This window comes from Hemicordylus capensis, chromosome 5, assembly GCF_027244095.1.
Source record: "Hemicordylus capensis ecotype Gifberg chromosome 5, rHemCap1.1.pri, whole genome shotgun sequence".
Classification (NCBI taxonomy): Eukaryota; Metazoa; Chordata; class Lepidosauria; order Squamata; family Cordylidae; genus Hemicordylus; species Hemicordylus capensis.
In genome coordinates, this window is record NC_069661.1 from 132,250,254 (window position 1) to 132,267,069 (window position 16,816).

The following is a 16,816-nucleotide window of genomic DNA, read 5'->3' on the forward strand; positions in this document are numbered from 1 at the left end:
GCTTAAAATTAGAAAACAGGATAGAGATGTAAAATTGGCTTGAGCCTCCCAGATACTTGCACAGCAATGGAAGGATGAGGTAGGTGTGAATGTCTCTGTAAAACAAACAGTGGAGGAGGACATGCTCAGTAGTTTCAATCTGCCCTGAGCCACGGGGGAAAGGTCGTTCTGCAAATGGAGTCCTTCTGTAATGGCCATCTAGCACAGCTCAGGGGAGGTCATGACAGCGAGCCAAAGTAAACGCCCTCCAGTGTTTTGGAACCTCCAATTGTAAGTATGCCACTGGAGAGGCAGAGAATCTAAGCCCATCACTGATACGAAAGTTCGGGACCCTGCTGAGTTCAGTTTGGTGCTCAATGTCTATGATACGCTGCTTGATGTTGGCTTTTGCCTGGGCATGGCCCATGCTAAATAATGTCAAAGGAGAGAGACACCCAGGGTGGCTATTTTTGTTTCAATTGACTGAGTCCAACTAGATTGGTAATCATCATGTAGGGTTAGAGGGGCAAGACCAACTGGGCACAAAGAGTCTAAGCCAGCAGCAAAGCATGGCCACCCACACCCTAGTCTCCACCTTGATCAGGCCTGTCTCCAAGCGCAAGGTGGCCACAGGAATTTAGATTGCACAAGTTCCAGTACTGAAGTTGGGGAAGGGGCCCAGTTGGGCACCATAGAGGAGCTGAGCTAGCAGCTTGGTTCCAAACAGTTTGAGAGCTGTGGGTATATAATGGTACCTTAACAAAAGTGTTCATAGGAACAAACATGGGGAAGAGCGGAACAGTTAACCCGACGAGTGGGTTAAAAACAACAACTGAACTTCATTTTAAAAGCTGAAATCCTGCAAAATGCATCCCAAAATCATCTTTACAGGTGTCTCCCCAAAATAGGTGCTTTAATCACCTGAAATACCTCAAATTTTGAGAATCCTAGCCACTTATTCCATGAATTACTCGGGTTGCTCTGCTTCTCCCACTATCCTTCCCAGTACTATCCTTCCCAGTTACAGCAAAGCATATCAGTTTCAGACATCTACAGAACCACAGCAGTTATATGCTTTTTTAACAAAGTCATGCCCACAAAGTTAACACATATTATTTTCATTTAATAAAACTATGCTTTTTTTGTTCAATACTTCCAGAAGCTGGGGCGGGGTGTCGGGGGATTATTTATTATTTGTTTATAATTATTTGCAAAGGTGCACCTAGTAATTTTGGAGCCTGGACCTGAAGGCCTTTGGATCCCCCCCAGCCCCCCCCCCCCACTTTGGAGGCCACACACACACTCTGGCAGAGGCAGAACTTTTAACATGTGGGATCTTGAGGGCCCAAACAGCAACTTAACTAGCAAGAATATAAGAATATAAAGCATGTATATTGATGCAAATATGCATTAGCAGAAACATTTCAACACACAACTTAACATACTCCCATCCCACATATTTCTTTCCCCACTCCCCTCTCTGCCTCTAAAGCATAGGTCACGCTCAGCCAACCCGCACAGTGGCAGGCCAGTGCCACCCAGGACAGACTAAGGAGGATTTGGAGGCCCCCCAGGGAGTGTGGAGGCCCTGGACTTCGGCCCGGAAGTCCAGGGGTAAGAGCGGCTCTGGGTATTTGTCCTAAATAATTCAATACAGAGGACATTAACATAGATAATGCGGAATGCCTATTGTACTTTTTTTACTTCTCAAAACCTTCTTTATGAAAATTCCTGTACATTCTACAAGTCCAAAAGTAGTCTCATGTAAACATGGTCAAAAAGATTTTTTTTTTTTAACAAAATTAACATTTATATTCCGCTCTTCCTTCTAGGTTAGGCTGAGAGAGAAGTGACTGGCCCAGAGTCACCCAGCAAGTAGCATGGCAGAATGGGGATTTGAACTCGGGTCTCCCCAGTCCTAGTCCAGCACTAACCACCACACCACGCTGCCTGTCATAATTAATAATTATGTGCCATATTTCTAGTTGCAAACAAACGGGTGTTGTAATGTGTCTTTTTAGTATCTGTGACACCTCCAAGAGAGGCATTTTATTTCAGTACATTAAAGTGTTCATTTTAAGATGCAAACACACCCTGCTCACAAAAGACTATGTTAAAGTAAATATTTACCTGATTAAATCAACTCCCTTACACACCCATCCCAAAAGGGAAAAACAATTGGAAGCTTGAGCTTAAGGACAAAAACTGTAAGATGCAGGACCTTTAATTAGTAATAGAGTATAGGTATGTACTTGGAATTCATTTTAATGTAAATAGATATGAAACATTTACTTTAGAAATTAAACAAAACTGGAGAGTTTTGCCTCTCTGCAATTAATCCCCCCCCCATGCAGGATTTGAATCTCAGCAGGTAAATAAAAATACATTAATTAATAACTAAGTAACTTTAATTAAGCTATTAAGTAATAGGCAGTAGGAACATAGGAAGCTGACATATACTGAGTCAGACCATTGGTTTATCTAGCTCAGTATTGTCTTCACAAACTGGCAGCGGCTTCTCCAAGGGTGCAGCCCTATCTTGGAGAAGCCAGGGAGGGAACTTGAAACCTTCTGCTCTTCCTTGAGCAGCTCCATCCCATGAGGGGAATATCATACAGTGCTCACACTTCTAGTCTCCCATTCATATGTAACACAGGGTGGACCCTGCTTAGTTAAGGGGACAAGTAATGCTTGCTACCACAAGACCAGCTCTCCTCTTGTAACTTTGAGGGAAAGTTTTCTATCTGGAATTACATCAATATCCCGACACACACAGACCCCTCCAACCATCTTAGGGCTACTGATTATTCAGAGTGCTGGTGGTGACACTATTAATAATTACACTGTGAAATCAAAAGCAGAATGCAGTTACTGCTTCACAGCTATAACCTTTCCAATACAGAACTTGGAAACTCAAATTATTTGAAGGGAAAGGGGTAAGAGGGTGATGAACAGTTAATATTTAGAGGCAAAGCAAGTGAGCTTAAGGTACTCAGTTGTAACTTGCTGCAAATCCTCAATTCCATATCCCTACAGCAAATGAGATTCAAGGCACAGCACCAGTTGCTTGGCAAAGGACCTTCTCCCACATCCCCTGTAAGTATGCCACTCTTTCCCAATATGGAAAGTGGGGCAGATTGGCGGGGGAGGGGGAGAAGAAAGTAGGTATGCCCTGCACTTGGATCATGGAAAACAGAGACCAAGGTCAATATCAGACTCAGAATACAGTACATATTTTGCTATTATAATATTATAATAAGCCACTGACTGAGTGAAGTTACTAACTAGAAGCAGTGCTGACATCTATACAAATATTTGTGCACATTTGTGTTACTTTTATATCCCACCCTTCCTACAAGAAGCTCTGGGCAAAATACACTCTTCCCCCTATCACAGCAATCCTGTGAGGTACTAGATTAGGCTGGCTGAGAGACTTGAAGGGACAAACTTCTGTGCATCAGATTACCAGTTTAGACCAAGTCCCAGAAGAGAACCACCTCTGAAAATCAAGTTGCAACTGGAAGCTGCGTACAAGAGCATACAATCTGACAAGGACTAAATGCGTTATTTTGTAAGACAAAATTTCACAACAACATATCCATTTATACCTGTAATGCAGAGCTACTACAATCAAGATGACCTAATTGCAGCTGTGAATTGAAAATGTATGGGGGGAGGGAGTAGTCAGCATACTGATAACTCAAAAAATAATCCTTAAATCTTGCCATTTGGCAGGAAAGATATTACTTACTATTACTTTCATGTCCTTCCAATGTCCCTAGATACTTTTAGGACTATACCCAGGCTCGGACTGGGCAACAGGGCATATTCCCGGTGCGCCCTACCCGCATGGCGCCCCTGTGCCCCAACTCCCACCCTTAATTACTTATTCTGCTCTAAACCTGGCACCCTCCCCACATACATTCTGGTGCCCTCTCAGTGCCCCCAGTCTGGCCCCGACTATACCAAGAATGGTTGAGGCGGGGAGCAAGGGGAGAGAATTAGATAACTAGCTACAGGTTAGAGAAAACATGTTTTTCTTGTCAAACCACAGAAATAAACCCCAACTTTAGCAGCAAAGCCTCCTGTTCTGTGAATATGGGAACGTTCCAACACAAGGGGACACAACTTTCCTGCCACTAAGGAGTACCTTAAGAAGAAAACCGCAACTCAGTTTGTCAATGACAACAAAAGCCTCCATACCAGCTTCTGCAAGGTGTACATGACTCACATCTATAACTAGGAAATACAACACTCATATAAAATAGAAAGAAGTTGCCATAACACAACCCACCTTCAGCCTGTTAAAGATTTTCCTTTACCTCTGTTCTTCGTATTGGCATGAATTAGCTTGTTCTAGTTAATTTAAGTTCCTTTTCTCCAGAATTTACTGATGGGGGGGGCGGGTTGGTTGTTTTGTCTTTTCCTTTTGTCATGCAAGACTCACCCAGACTTTGGCTATAAAATATGAGACAGCCATCTAGGGTGTGATAATCTTAATCTGCAGTTAATAACCATCGCTACTTGAAATGGGGCAAACTGGTTTGCATTAGCTCATCTTTATGAGTAATTCAAATGCTTACATCCAATCTCAGTTGATTAGATAGATAGATAGATATGATCTGTCTGTTTTATTAACATATATCCCATTCTTCCTACAATGAGCACACAGATGTGTGCCACCACACTCAGACCTCATAACCACCCTGTGAGATGGGCAAAGACAGACTGACGAGTCACCCAGTGAGTTCATTGACTGACTGGGCATTTGAATGCCAACTTCTGCAACCAAAGTCCAACTCTCTAATCACTACACTACATAGGCTCTTAATTTCCATAAACATGACTGAGAACCCAGAGAGGCTGTGGGAGTAATCTACTCTTTACTACCAAATTATGCTGATGATTAGGCGAAGGATGTAATTAAAAGTAGCTAAGGGATAACAAATTCTGAATAAGACGACTTTCAGCACATGTTTATAAATCAAACAAACAATACATGTGAACACTAAGCAGTGCCAAGAGAATGTATTCTTTAACAAAAGTGTTTTTATAAGACCTTTCTTCCTCAAACTATTATTATTTGTATGGTCCCATCAGAGAACATGGCATCACAAACAGGATGATTACTGACCCCAAAGTGTTTATAATCTACAGAAAAGGGGAAGGAGAAAGAGAATGGCAACAACAACAAGGAAAGATACACAACTATGTATATGTTTAGGTTTCATTTCAGTTGGAAAGGAGGACTAAACCAAGCAAGAACTCCCATGAACAAACCAGGGTGCCACTTCTTTCTGGCAAAGCTTCTGGTGCTCTCTAAAACTCTTGACATGCAGGAATTCAACAGATGCTGTGCCCCCCCCGCCCCCCCCCCCATCCTGCAGACAAAGCAATGAAGGGAAACTTCACCAGTTGAATTGCTCCTTGGATACAAGGGGCAGGACCCCTGCTAGGGAAAAGCATAAACAACACTCATCATACACAGCAACCCCCGCTCTTATCTCTCTGGTTCAACAAATAAGTACTAAACCCTCCCCCATCCCCAGAGGATTAGTAGTGGGAAGCAAGGTCATTCACCAACACTCTTGGGCAACAAAGGAACATATACTTCTATCACAGATCAACAAGCAAAATAAATAAATAAATAAATAAAATCAGCTGGTGCCCGGCTTTCCTTCCTAGAGATGTAATAATAAGGGGAAGCTTCATGTGTCGAATTTCTCTTTAACAGGCTGTTAAAAGCACAGCAGCCATGTCAAGAGGGGTGTGTGTGGCAACCCCCACTTCCTACAAACCAGCCATCCCATTCTTTTCTGTTCCCTCAAACCTTAAAATATGTATGAAGTAGGAAAAGATCTCACAGACCCGGAGAGACCAGCAAAAGAAGCACTCGCACTAATTTAGCTAGCCATTCAACAGGTGCAGCTCCTAAAGCAACCTTAAAGCAATACCTGTTGAGACTTCTCTTTCATAGGTTGCTAAAAGCACAGAAGCTCCACTCAGGCAAAAACTAAGATAGCAACACTCCCACCCTTTCTGCAACTGTGTAGACCATCTGATCTTACCCCTTTTCTATTCCTTCATCCTATTGCGTAAAGTGGGAAAGGAAGGTCACGCACGCACCTGGTCTTGACGCGCGGAGGAGGTGAGCGCGCGCGCACCCTGCCCTGAAGCAAGCAAGCAAGCTAGCTAGCAAGCCTGCCTCGCTGGCCGTTGCCACAGAAGGGACGAAGGCTCCTATTGGCCCACTTGCCGAGTAAGGCTCGAATCTCCGCCTGGCGCTCGCTCTGCAATGCCTTCAGAGCGAAGCAGATCCCCATCCACTGGACCGACCATCGAAGTCAGCCCAGCCAAGCAGGAATCCATCCGCGGCGCGGGTGCCGTGGAGTGCCGGGGTTAGCACGGCCAGAGCCCTGCGTGCTCCTCGTTAGGTAGGGCTGGGCGCGCGCGTGCGCGCGCACGGCAGGCCACGGCTTGCCCGAGCGGGAGAGCGGGGGGCTGGGCGGGGGACACGGGACGACAAGCGAGGAGTCCGTCTCGTTGCCTCGCACAACTCACCCGGGGAGGTCGCTGGGTGACAGGTACCGGAAATGAGGTTGCGTTGTACACACGTACATAACACACGCCCATACACACCTCCCGCAATGGCCAGTTGCTATTGGGTAACGAAGAAGGGAAAGCGGGGCGGGGAGCCTGCGGGGAAACAGACGGTTTCTGCAGAGGCAGAGAGAGAGAGAGAGAGGGAGGGAAGGGACCTCCAAGCAGCGACACGTACACAGGCCACAGCAGCACAAGCAGCACATACCGCCACGCCACTTACAGCGAGGACAAATCACGGGCAAATTCTTGCAGGCTCAGAGACCAGCAAATGCCTGGTAGGCCCACCCGGCGGTTGTCAACTGACCTGGGACAAAAAACCCGCCTCCGATCTTGCGCCTTTCACGCCGGCTTGATCTGCAGGAATCAGTGCGTGAAGCTCTCCGTGGCGCGAAGGTCTTCTCACCTGCCCATTGTTGCAGATCAGGCTGCTGTTAAAAGGCACAGCTGCAGGGGGCCGTTCAGAAGTTGGCAACCCTATACGCACGACGACAAGACAGACATCAACATAGTTCGCGACTGATGTCATGTGGCTGTGAATATGCACCCACACCGCCACACAGCACTCCCCGAAACTTGGCGTGAAGCGCACGCCTTTGCACTCTGCCCACAGTAGGACAAACCTACTTGGGAGTAAGCGCTACTGAACAAAATGAGATTTATTTTGGAATCGACGTTTTTAGATCAGACTGGAAAGGCTGCAGCCCTATGTGCACTTCCTTGGCACGTGCACACAGCCCCATGGAACAAAGTAACACGATTTGGAGCAGGCTGTTACAGACCTCTTGGGAAAGATTTCTACTGTAACAATTAAGACTGTAGCCCTGAAAGTAAGCAAACAGAAAATAAGTCCCGAGAGATGTATTATGGGAAAAATTTCATGTCATTAATTTTTTTAAAAATCTCATAATCTCATAATTTTAAATCTTATAATTTGTATGCTGCCAACGAGGTTCCCAAGGTCTCTCTCTCATCAATAACAAAAACTCAGAAAAAAATTAACTTCATTTATTTTAAAAAGACAAAGAACAAAAACAGAACAAAAGCACAAAAGGAAGCAGCCACAATAAAACAATCAATGGACCTCATTCTGATTCAGCAAGTCAATTATATTTTTTATATGAAGAATGAGAAAACAGAAGATATGGATGGATGGATGACAAAGATGATGAATATTTATATATTGCTTTTCAACAAAAGTTCCCAAAGCAGTTTGATTGATTAAGTGCCCTCAAGTCGGTGTGGACTCTTAGCGACCACATAGATAGATTCTCTCCAGGATGATCTGTCTTCAATTTGACCTTTAAGGTCTCTCAGTGGTGCATTCATTGCTGTTGTAATAGAGTCCATCCACCTTGCTGCTGGCCGTCCTCTTCTTCTCTTGCCTTCCACTTTCCCCAGCATTATGGACTTCTCAAGGGAGCTGGATCTTCACATAATGTATCCAAAGTATGATAGTTTGAGCCTGGTCATTTGTGCCTCAAGTGAAAATTCTGGATTGATTTGTTCTATGATCCATTTATTTGTTTTCCTGGCTGTCCATGGTATCCTCAAAAGTCTTCTCCAGCACCAAAGTTCAAAAGCATCAATACTTTTCCCATCTTGCTTCTTCAAAGTCCAGCTTTCACACCCATAGAGTGTTATGGGAAAAATCATTGTCCAAACGATTCTAGTCTTTGTAGGTGTAGACATGTCACAGCATCTAAACATCCTTTCCAAGGCCTTCATTGCTATCCTACCAAGTGCTAGTCTGCAGCGTATTTCTTGACTGCTGTTTACTGTTACCGTTGACAGTCGATCCTAAAAGGTTTACATAAATATAAATGAATAAAATAAAGATGGCTCCCTGTCCCCAAAGTGCTCACAACCTCCACCCCCCCACACACACCCAAAGACAGCCTCCAGCTACAGCCACTGGAGGATGCTATGCTGGGGATGATAGGGCCAGTTGCTCTCTCCCTGTTAAATAAAGACAATCACCACTTTTAAGAGGTGGTGCACACTCTTAACCCTGGTTCTGAGGTCATGTGACCACTTGGGCTGCTTGCACAGAGATGGGTGCCTAGATTGCCTGTTGCTAGGGTTGCCAACATTGTGTTGGCTGAAATTGGAATGCTGCGGAGGGGACTGGGGGGCACCTAGGGCCACCTCGGAGCCACCTTGGGGTTGTCTTGGCCCTAGGTGGCAGCTGCTGCTGGGCATGCTTACCTGGTGGTGGTTACTTACCGCCGCCACCGGGGGGTGGGTGGGTAGCTGCTCTCCCCTGCTCTCCCGCCTCCCAATTAAACTATGTTAAGTCTGTTTGTCGGGGGCTCAGGGGCCGGGCATGTGTGCTGGTGACAGGCAAAACTAGCTAGAAGGCGGCGCTGGTGAAAGACTCCCTTACCCGAACCGCCTTCCTCCCAAATGAAGCCTATCCGGCTGCAGCCAGATCGGCTTCATTTTGGAGGAAGGCGGGTCGGGTAAGGGAGTCTTTGCCGGCGCCGTCTTCTCTAGTTTTGCCTGTCACTAGCATGTGCTCCAAACCCCTGCCCTGACAGACTTAACATAGTTTAATTAGGAGGCGGGAGAGATCTCACTGCTGTCCTGCTCAGCTGCTGCTGCACAGTGGCAGCTCTAAAAGTAAAAGAAAGAAAAAGTCAAAACAACAACAAGGTTAAAGGAAGTCAAAAAGCAGGCGAAAATGAGTCCTTATTGGGATGAGCGTTTTCCATAAGTCAGGACATCCCACACAGGGCGGGACAGTTGGCAACTCTTCCTGTCACACAGGGGTATCCCCCCACTGCTCATTGCGCAGTTCACTGTGGGATACATGGAGGTCGGGAGGGACACATTGTCCCAGCCTCCAGACATCCGATTGTGTGGGAGCGCAGCCTGCACTTCCCAACAATATGGAAGGATTGTCTGGGGGCAAGGTAAGTTCTGCACAGCCTTCCCACGGCCCACCCACCCTCTCCACCTTCCGGTCATGTGCATAGCCTTATGGAGTCTTACAGATGACAGAAACGTAGCAGATGTATGTGTGGGCTGTGTAATGTATTGAGGCTATTCACACGTCAGCCCTAACCAGGCTTGGGCAGCCTTACCTGGATAGGGCTGCTTACGTGAAGCACCAGGATTGGGTCTTCTCCAGGTAGCCCAAGTTTTTGTTTTTTTAATGGGTCCCAGGGTCATGTGTCTGCTCGGGCTGCAACCCGAGCAGCAGGGCTGTCCTTAGGGCATGGCAAGCAAGGCGACTGCCTCGGGCCCTGCTTTCCTCCCCCACCCCCGCACTGGCTGATTTGCCTCGGGCCCCGCACCCTGCCAGGGCTCTCTAAGGACAGCCCTGCCAAGCAGACACAGAGCCAGGTGCCTAGAGCGCCCAGCTTGAGGGGAAATCCCTCAATGCATTGCGCTCCTCAAATATATTAAGGGATATTTGGAGGCTGGATTTCATTTTCCAGAATTCTCCAGAGCAGTGCAGACTGTGAAGGCACACAGGGCTGTCCTTAGGGCATGGCAAGCAGGGTGACTGTCCCAGGCCCCATTCTTTTAACCCCAGTAGAATTAACTGGAAGGGGGCCCTGGACTGGCTGATTTGCCTTGGTAGCCCCACCCGCTTTTACCAGAGCCCACCTGCTGGCCAGTCTGTTGCTCGCTGCTGCTGTAACAGCTGCATTCACCTTTGCCCCCTGGTTCTCTTGCCACTGCTGCATTACAGATACAGCAACAGCCATTTGCCTTGCTTGTCCAGGGGCTTTTACACACATGGCATTTATTTGTTTGTTTGCTTGTTTATTTATTTATATTTTTATTCATTCGATTTCTATACTGCCCTTCCAAAAATGGCTCAGGGCGGTTTACACAGAGAAATAACAAATAAATAAGATGGATCCCTGTCCCCAGAGGGCTCACAATCTAAAAAGAAACATAAGATATACACCAGCAACAGTCATTGGAGGTACTGTGCTGAGGGTGGATAGGGCCAGTTACTCTCCCCCTGCTAAATAAAGAGAATCACCACGTTAAAAGGTGCCTCTTTGCCCAGTTAGCAGGGGTTGCATCCCCTCTGGAATGGAGGCTGTGAGTCCACATATCAGCAAGTTTTAACCCAAAGTCCCTGCGGACTATCAAGGTACAGAGTTGGGTACACACCCAACTCTGCTTTCCCCTCCAATTACTGTTAAGAATTACTGCACATTGTAGCTTGGCCCAAATTATGTCTGGGGTAAAAAAAATCCTCTATTTGTGGCAGCTTTTTCTTCTTCTTTTTAACCTAGCTCTCTGGAAGGCCATGGGGCTTCTCCATTGATCTGTGGAGTGGCCATTGCCAGTAATTCAGAGTTTGTCAAACCCACCGCCATCTGACCCGAAGTGGGCTCCTGACCTTTGGGATCCACCCCCTGTCAGCTAGGTCTTCTAGTTCGCCTTCACCCTGCTGTGTGTGCAGTGCAATCCTGCCCATGCTTCCTCAGTGTGCCCAGGACTGCAGCCTCAGCCCCTTAGAAATCCAACTAGTCTGGCTTCACAGGTTGATGGCTCTCGGGCTGTCTTTCAGAGCAGCTGGCTTGCGCTCAGGGGCCATTTCAAAGGGGAAAGCGGGGCATGGAACAAGTGGAAGAAAAAGTGACCAACCCGGACCCCTGCCCTGTGCAGCAAACACTCCTGCCAACTCCAGTGGGGGGCTGCTGGCAGGGGTGGGTGGGCTGGAGCTGCTCCCGGCTAGGCTTCCTCCACGGGATGGGTGTGCCTGATGTGGCAGGGAGGCGCTTGGAAGTGCCTTCAGGCCATTCGCCCAGAGCCTTCTCTTCCCTAAGTCCTTGGAGCAGTCCCACACCACCACTACTGCCTCCCCACACACAGCCACTGAGGGAAACAGTTAATTTAATTAATTTATGTATTTATACATTTATATCCTGCTCTTCCTCCAAGGAGCCCAGAGCAGTGTACTACATACTTGGGTTTCTCCTCACAACAACCCTGTGAAGTAGGTTAGGCTGAGAGAGAAGTGACTGGCCCAGAGTCACCCAGCTAGTATCATGGCTGAATGGGGATTTGAACTTGGGTCTCCCCGGTCCTAGTCCAGCACTCTAACCACTACACCACGCTAGCTCACTCCTGTCAGTTGGCCCCTTCCAGCTGACTTGCAGGGTTTCAGACTGGTAAGCGATCGGGAGCTGCTTGGCTGCTCTTCGTCTCGCCGCCTCCTGCCCCCTTCTCTGCGCCTGCCATTGGCTTTCTCCTCATTCCTGCCCCCACCCTCCTGTTGCCAGCCCTTCCCTTCCCTTCCCGGTGGGTTCATGACCCTCAAAAACTGACGAGTCAGCTGGGAAGCCTCTGCACGGATGTGGTGGCTCATAGGGAAGAGCCTGAGGAGCAACTCCTCACTGAAACTGAAATACACTTGCGGGGTGGGGGGGAGCGGGGAGAAAGATGGTTTGCGGATTGAAGATGCGGTGGTTAGGTTTGGCATGGGGAGAGTTAGGGGGGACTCCTCAAATGCTTTCGGAGGGAGGAGGGAACTGTGCCTCTGCTAACCTGGAGTCCAGGCCTTTTCTCACGCCCCTTGCAATGCAGCCTCAGTTCCCCCAGCTGCAAAACCCAGCAGGCATTGCTGCTGCTGTATGCTGTATGCTGTTCTAAGCATACACCGACTGTCAAACTGACTCCCCCCAAAAGGAGAAGGGAAAGGTCTCCTGCCACCTCCTCTGGTATGTGATTGGTTGGAGGAAAAAACCGCAGTAGGAACAAACAAAGGAGAAAGATTGCAGGGAGTGCAGGGAGGAGCCCATGGCTATGTGAACTGTCCATCTAATCCCCTGAATTAAACAGCCTCAAATCAGCTGCAAAGTACATCCGCTCTTTGGATACCCTGAGGCATAAAGCCATGTGTGAATAACTCCCAGCTGGTCCTCTCTGGCTGCTGGTGTCTCCCCAACAGCACCTCATTTGTCTGCTTCACCTCCATGTTGGGGAGACAGCAGCCGCCAGAGAATGGTGAGTGACAAGGTGCTACACTGTCCTTGTGATTCAAGTGCTGTTGAGTTAGTATCCCCAATACTTTCAAATTACTCTTATTATTGTGACATTGTCATGTTATTACCCCTATTATTGCCAAATTTCCTGGTAGATTTGATGAGTTTTATGTCTCTTTGCTTCTTTCTGATCAAGACTGGTTAATAACTGAAAGAGTAGCAAAATACTGTTGGAGGGGAGATTTGTTTATCTACCTGCAGAGAAGTGCACAGGTAAGGAGAGCACTGCTAGTTAATATTGTCTGGAGACATGGAGTTCAAGTTCTAAATAAAACAGTTTATTTAGGAAATCCATCAGGGAGACAGATAAGGCCTATATGCCTTGCTGCTAGCTACATACAGGAAGAGGGAAGGGAGAAGAAGGAAGTCTCTCTCTCTCCAGGTGAGAGAATGAAACCTTAGACTATCAGTTTAACAAAGGGAAATCAGAGTAGAGAAAACATGGACTGAGAGGGAATGCCCTTCCTGACTGTCTCTACCCCCAATGGTCAATAGTATTGCTGGTGCTAAAAGTCAGTGCATCTCCAACATTTCTGCTTCTATATTGTACTCGAGGTTGTGCCAAAAATGTACCTGGTGTGAAATCAGTGAAGGATGTTCTGATGCACTTTCAGTGCATCCCTTGATCACGTGAGGGGACTGTTAATCTGAATCACCCCTCTACATGTGCTCCTGATAACCTTTTAAATATGTACTTGTAGCTTATGTAGATGGGCAATTCAGATGAACAGCCCTCTCATGATAAAGGATGCACTAAGAGCATGTTGGGATGTTCTCCACCAACATCATGGTGGGTATATTCGTGGCAAAACACCTTGCTCACATGTGCTGGTGCTGTCTCATCCAAATTGGCCTAATATCAGAAAGACACCAGTTACAGGGTGTGGGGAGGAGACACCAGCTGAAACAGACCATTTTGCATGGCCTTAGCACAGGGGCGTAGCAAGGTTGGAGTGGTCCTGGAGACGAGATTTTAAAATGGGCCCCTCACTGCTGATTAACAAAGGAGACTTTCAACCATGCAATGTGATCCTATGTCTGTTTTATCATAAATCCTAACAAATTCAGTACAGTTTGCTTCTAGGTAAATGTGTAGAGAATTGCAGCCTCAGGCTGGAATTTAACTGGAAGTACATTTCACTGAAACCTAAAGGACTTTGTAATTTTTTGTCATGAAACAATCCACTTATAGGACTTTTTTGATTGTGTTTTAATTTAAAATAATATTAAAAACCAACAATTTGTCTAACCCACTTCAAATTAAATATACACATTTCTCCCACATCTGTCTGCTCAAAACCAAAGCCAGTCATTCCAGGCTGGGATCTAAAGGATGTGGCTGAAATGGGGTTGTTGTTTTTTTATTAAGGCAAAGGGCAGATTCTTCCATATCAGGGTGGAACTACTTTAAAAAAAATAATTTATAACTAAAAAACAAAATTTAAAACCAGCAAATTCCTCAATCTCTGAATTAAATATTCAGAGTCATTTCACTGCCCTACCCACCCACCCCCCACCTTATATTAAAGCCCTATGGTAAGCAATCCCTAAATACCCAAGTAGGGGGGAAATAACCACAAAAAGGAAATCACCTCCTACCTCCATGACTAAGCCTGAGGAGTCAAAAGCTGGGCAGAGCTGTGGTGGGCAAGGGCAGCCAGCACTGGCCACCCTGCCTCCCTCCTTCCTTCCTTGCCGCCTGCCTGCCGGCACTTGGGTTCAGGCTTCAGGGAGGCCTGGATGGAGGCCTCTCTGGTTGATCAAGAAGAAGGCACATAATACCAATAAGATCTTCTCCAATAACTTCCTTGCCAGAGTGTATAAGCCATGTAGGGCAAGGGTCAAGTCCATGTCTATGTCGCTCCAAGCCGCTTGTCCACGTCCTCAGGAGTCACAAACTGAAATGGATCTGATCCAACTATATAAGAGGATTAGCTGGACACCTCCATAATAGACACGGCAATAACAAATGCCCTTAAAGTGGACTGAATTTTTGCCATTTAATTCTGAATGTTTCCGAGAACTGGGCCATTGGACTTTACTGAACTTTGTCCCCCTCATCCTTCCAAATCTCTTCTCTTCCACACTGAAATCTGACAAGGCATTCACAGCTACACCATTGTCCACATTCATCCAGATATATGCTCCCAGGAGTTGACATCTGCATCCACTTTCAGGTGTGCACATTTTAGACAACAAACAAATGAACAAAAACCATTTGTGCTGTACATTATGGAGAGCCAGCGTGGTGTAGTGGTTAGAGTGCTGGACTAGGACCGGGGAGACCCGAGTTCAAATCCCCATTCAGCCATGAAACTAGCTGGGAGACTCTGGGCCAGTCACTTCTCTCTCAGCCTAACCTACTTCACAGGGTTGTTGTGAAAGAGAAACTCAAGTATGTAGTACTCTGGGCTCCTTGGAGGAAGAGTGGGATATAAACGTAATAATAATAATTATTATTATATGAAATAGTTTCATAGTTTATTGAAACCAAAATATTATTTCTTTGGACCTCTCCCTAAGACAGGACCTGCCAGACTTCCTTCTGGCTACCTGTGTAGGCGGCACTGCTCTCTACTCCACCCTTCTTAGAGCCAAGGATTTCTTCTTTCAGTATTTTAAATAGTAGTTGATCGTAAGTATTATCTCGTGTTTTCTGGGCAAGTAATTAATTGTGGCTAGATCATGCTCACACCAGGTGATTTTTTGTTTTATGGGTCCAATGTGAGCCAGTCATGTGGATACTGGTTATTTAGGGAACTTTGGGGGATAGATTCCAAACTTCTGGGGCAACTCTAGAAAAGGTCCAGTTTTGAGTTGCCACTAACAGAGCCAGTGGCATCTGCAACTGGACCTCCGCAGGATTCTGGATTTCATCTCTGTTGAACTGTAGGCAGAACATCTTGGGGACACTTCACTAACTAGGATTGATCAAAGGCATAATATTATGATCTTCAGGAAATGCTGCAAACAGATGGGATAAGATGTGATGCTTTTAAGTTGTTGGATTTGTTTGTCTGTGCTCCAAACAAAAACAAGCCCCATGGTCAGAGTAACATAGGATTTGACAGAAGTCTCTTCTAGGGAAGTGCACGGAACCAGTTTGAAAGACCGGAGGTTTGACTGGTTCAAAGGTGGGGGGGGATCTCTTTAAGGATGGGGTGCATTTCCCGCTGCATTTCCCTTGCTGACGCTTCCTTTTAAAATGGGCTGGTAGGGTGGCACATACCTCCTTGCTGCCCCAGTGCCTCCTCAGACTGGATGTGACCAGAAATTGCTGATGTACCGTGCGCACATCTTCTGGTCACTTCCAGTCCAAGGAGGCACCAGGGTGGCAAGGAGGTACACTGTCACTACACCAGACAGTTTTAAAAGGCAGTGCCGGGGGGGGGGGATGCTGCAGGAGGGGTAAGTGCACCCTCCCCCATCTTCAAAGAGATCACCCCCCCACACACACACCCCTTTGAACCAGCAGGCGCTGGTTCCACGCACACCACTAGACCCTTCTGCAGGTGCATCTCAGGGATATCAATGTTGCTGATAGACTGATGGAATGCTACAACGATGTATCCACAACACTAGAATAATTCAATTGGCATAGGACTGCAAATTTGGCAGCGATGTGGCTGTGACAGAGAGGTGCAGACATAGCCACTGATAACTCTTTTAGTCCTACAGAACTAAGCCCAGAGTCAGTGGATGTTATGATTTAAGAGATGGCATAAGTCAAAAAAAGACTGTCTTCTCCTCCTGACCATATACTTAGTAATGCGAGTGTTACAGAGATAATTACATACTGTAGGTGATAAAGCACATGGCTATATCTCTCTGGCTTCATGTCAGAGCACACAAGGGGGCAGTTGTGCACTGTGCACAAAGGAGGCAAAGAAGACACCCCACATTACACATGCATCAAAGGCAAAGTGTAAGTGAGCATGATTTGTAACATGGCACAAAATCATTAGTGGATCATGTGGCACATTCTTTAAGGCATCAGTCAGGCTGGAGTGGGCCCAGAGACAAAATTTTAAAATGGGCCCCTTGCTGATACAAACACACACACTTCACAATATATAGTCATGTGACTTGACTCTGGGGGGCCTCGAGGCGTGGGGGGCCCCAGGCAGCCACCTCCCCTTGCCTAATAGTAGTTACTCCCCTGGCATCAGTCTTAGGTTCCAGTTTCCTGGGCTTTGTGGAGCTTGAGCCAAAACGAGATAGCC

The 16,816-nt window shown here is 46.7% G+C and overlaps 1 protein-coding gene across 6 annotated transcripts in view; it reads right to left on the reverse strand.

Moving 5' to 3' along the window:
- The window catches only part of PPARA (peroxisome proliferator activated receptor alpha), a 76,609-nt gene extending 70,053 nt beyond the window's left edge, over positions 1–6,556 (reverse strand). For 2 of the 6 annotated variants that reach the window (XM_053255134.1, XM_053255139.1), the window contains exon 1: positions 6,106–6,556. The gene's annotated coding sequence lies outside the window, so the exon portion shown is untranslated. The other 4 variants (XM_053255136.1, XM_053255135.1, XM_053255137.1 and 1 more) reach the window with 4 other exon arrangements.
- Between the last annotated feature and the right edge of the window lie 10,260 nt (positions 6,557–16,816).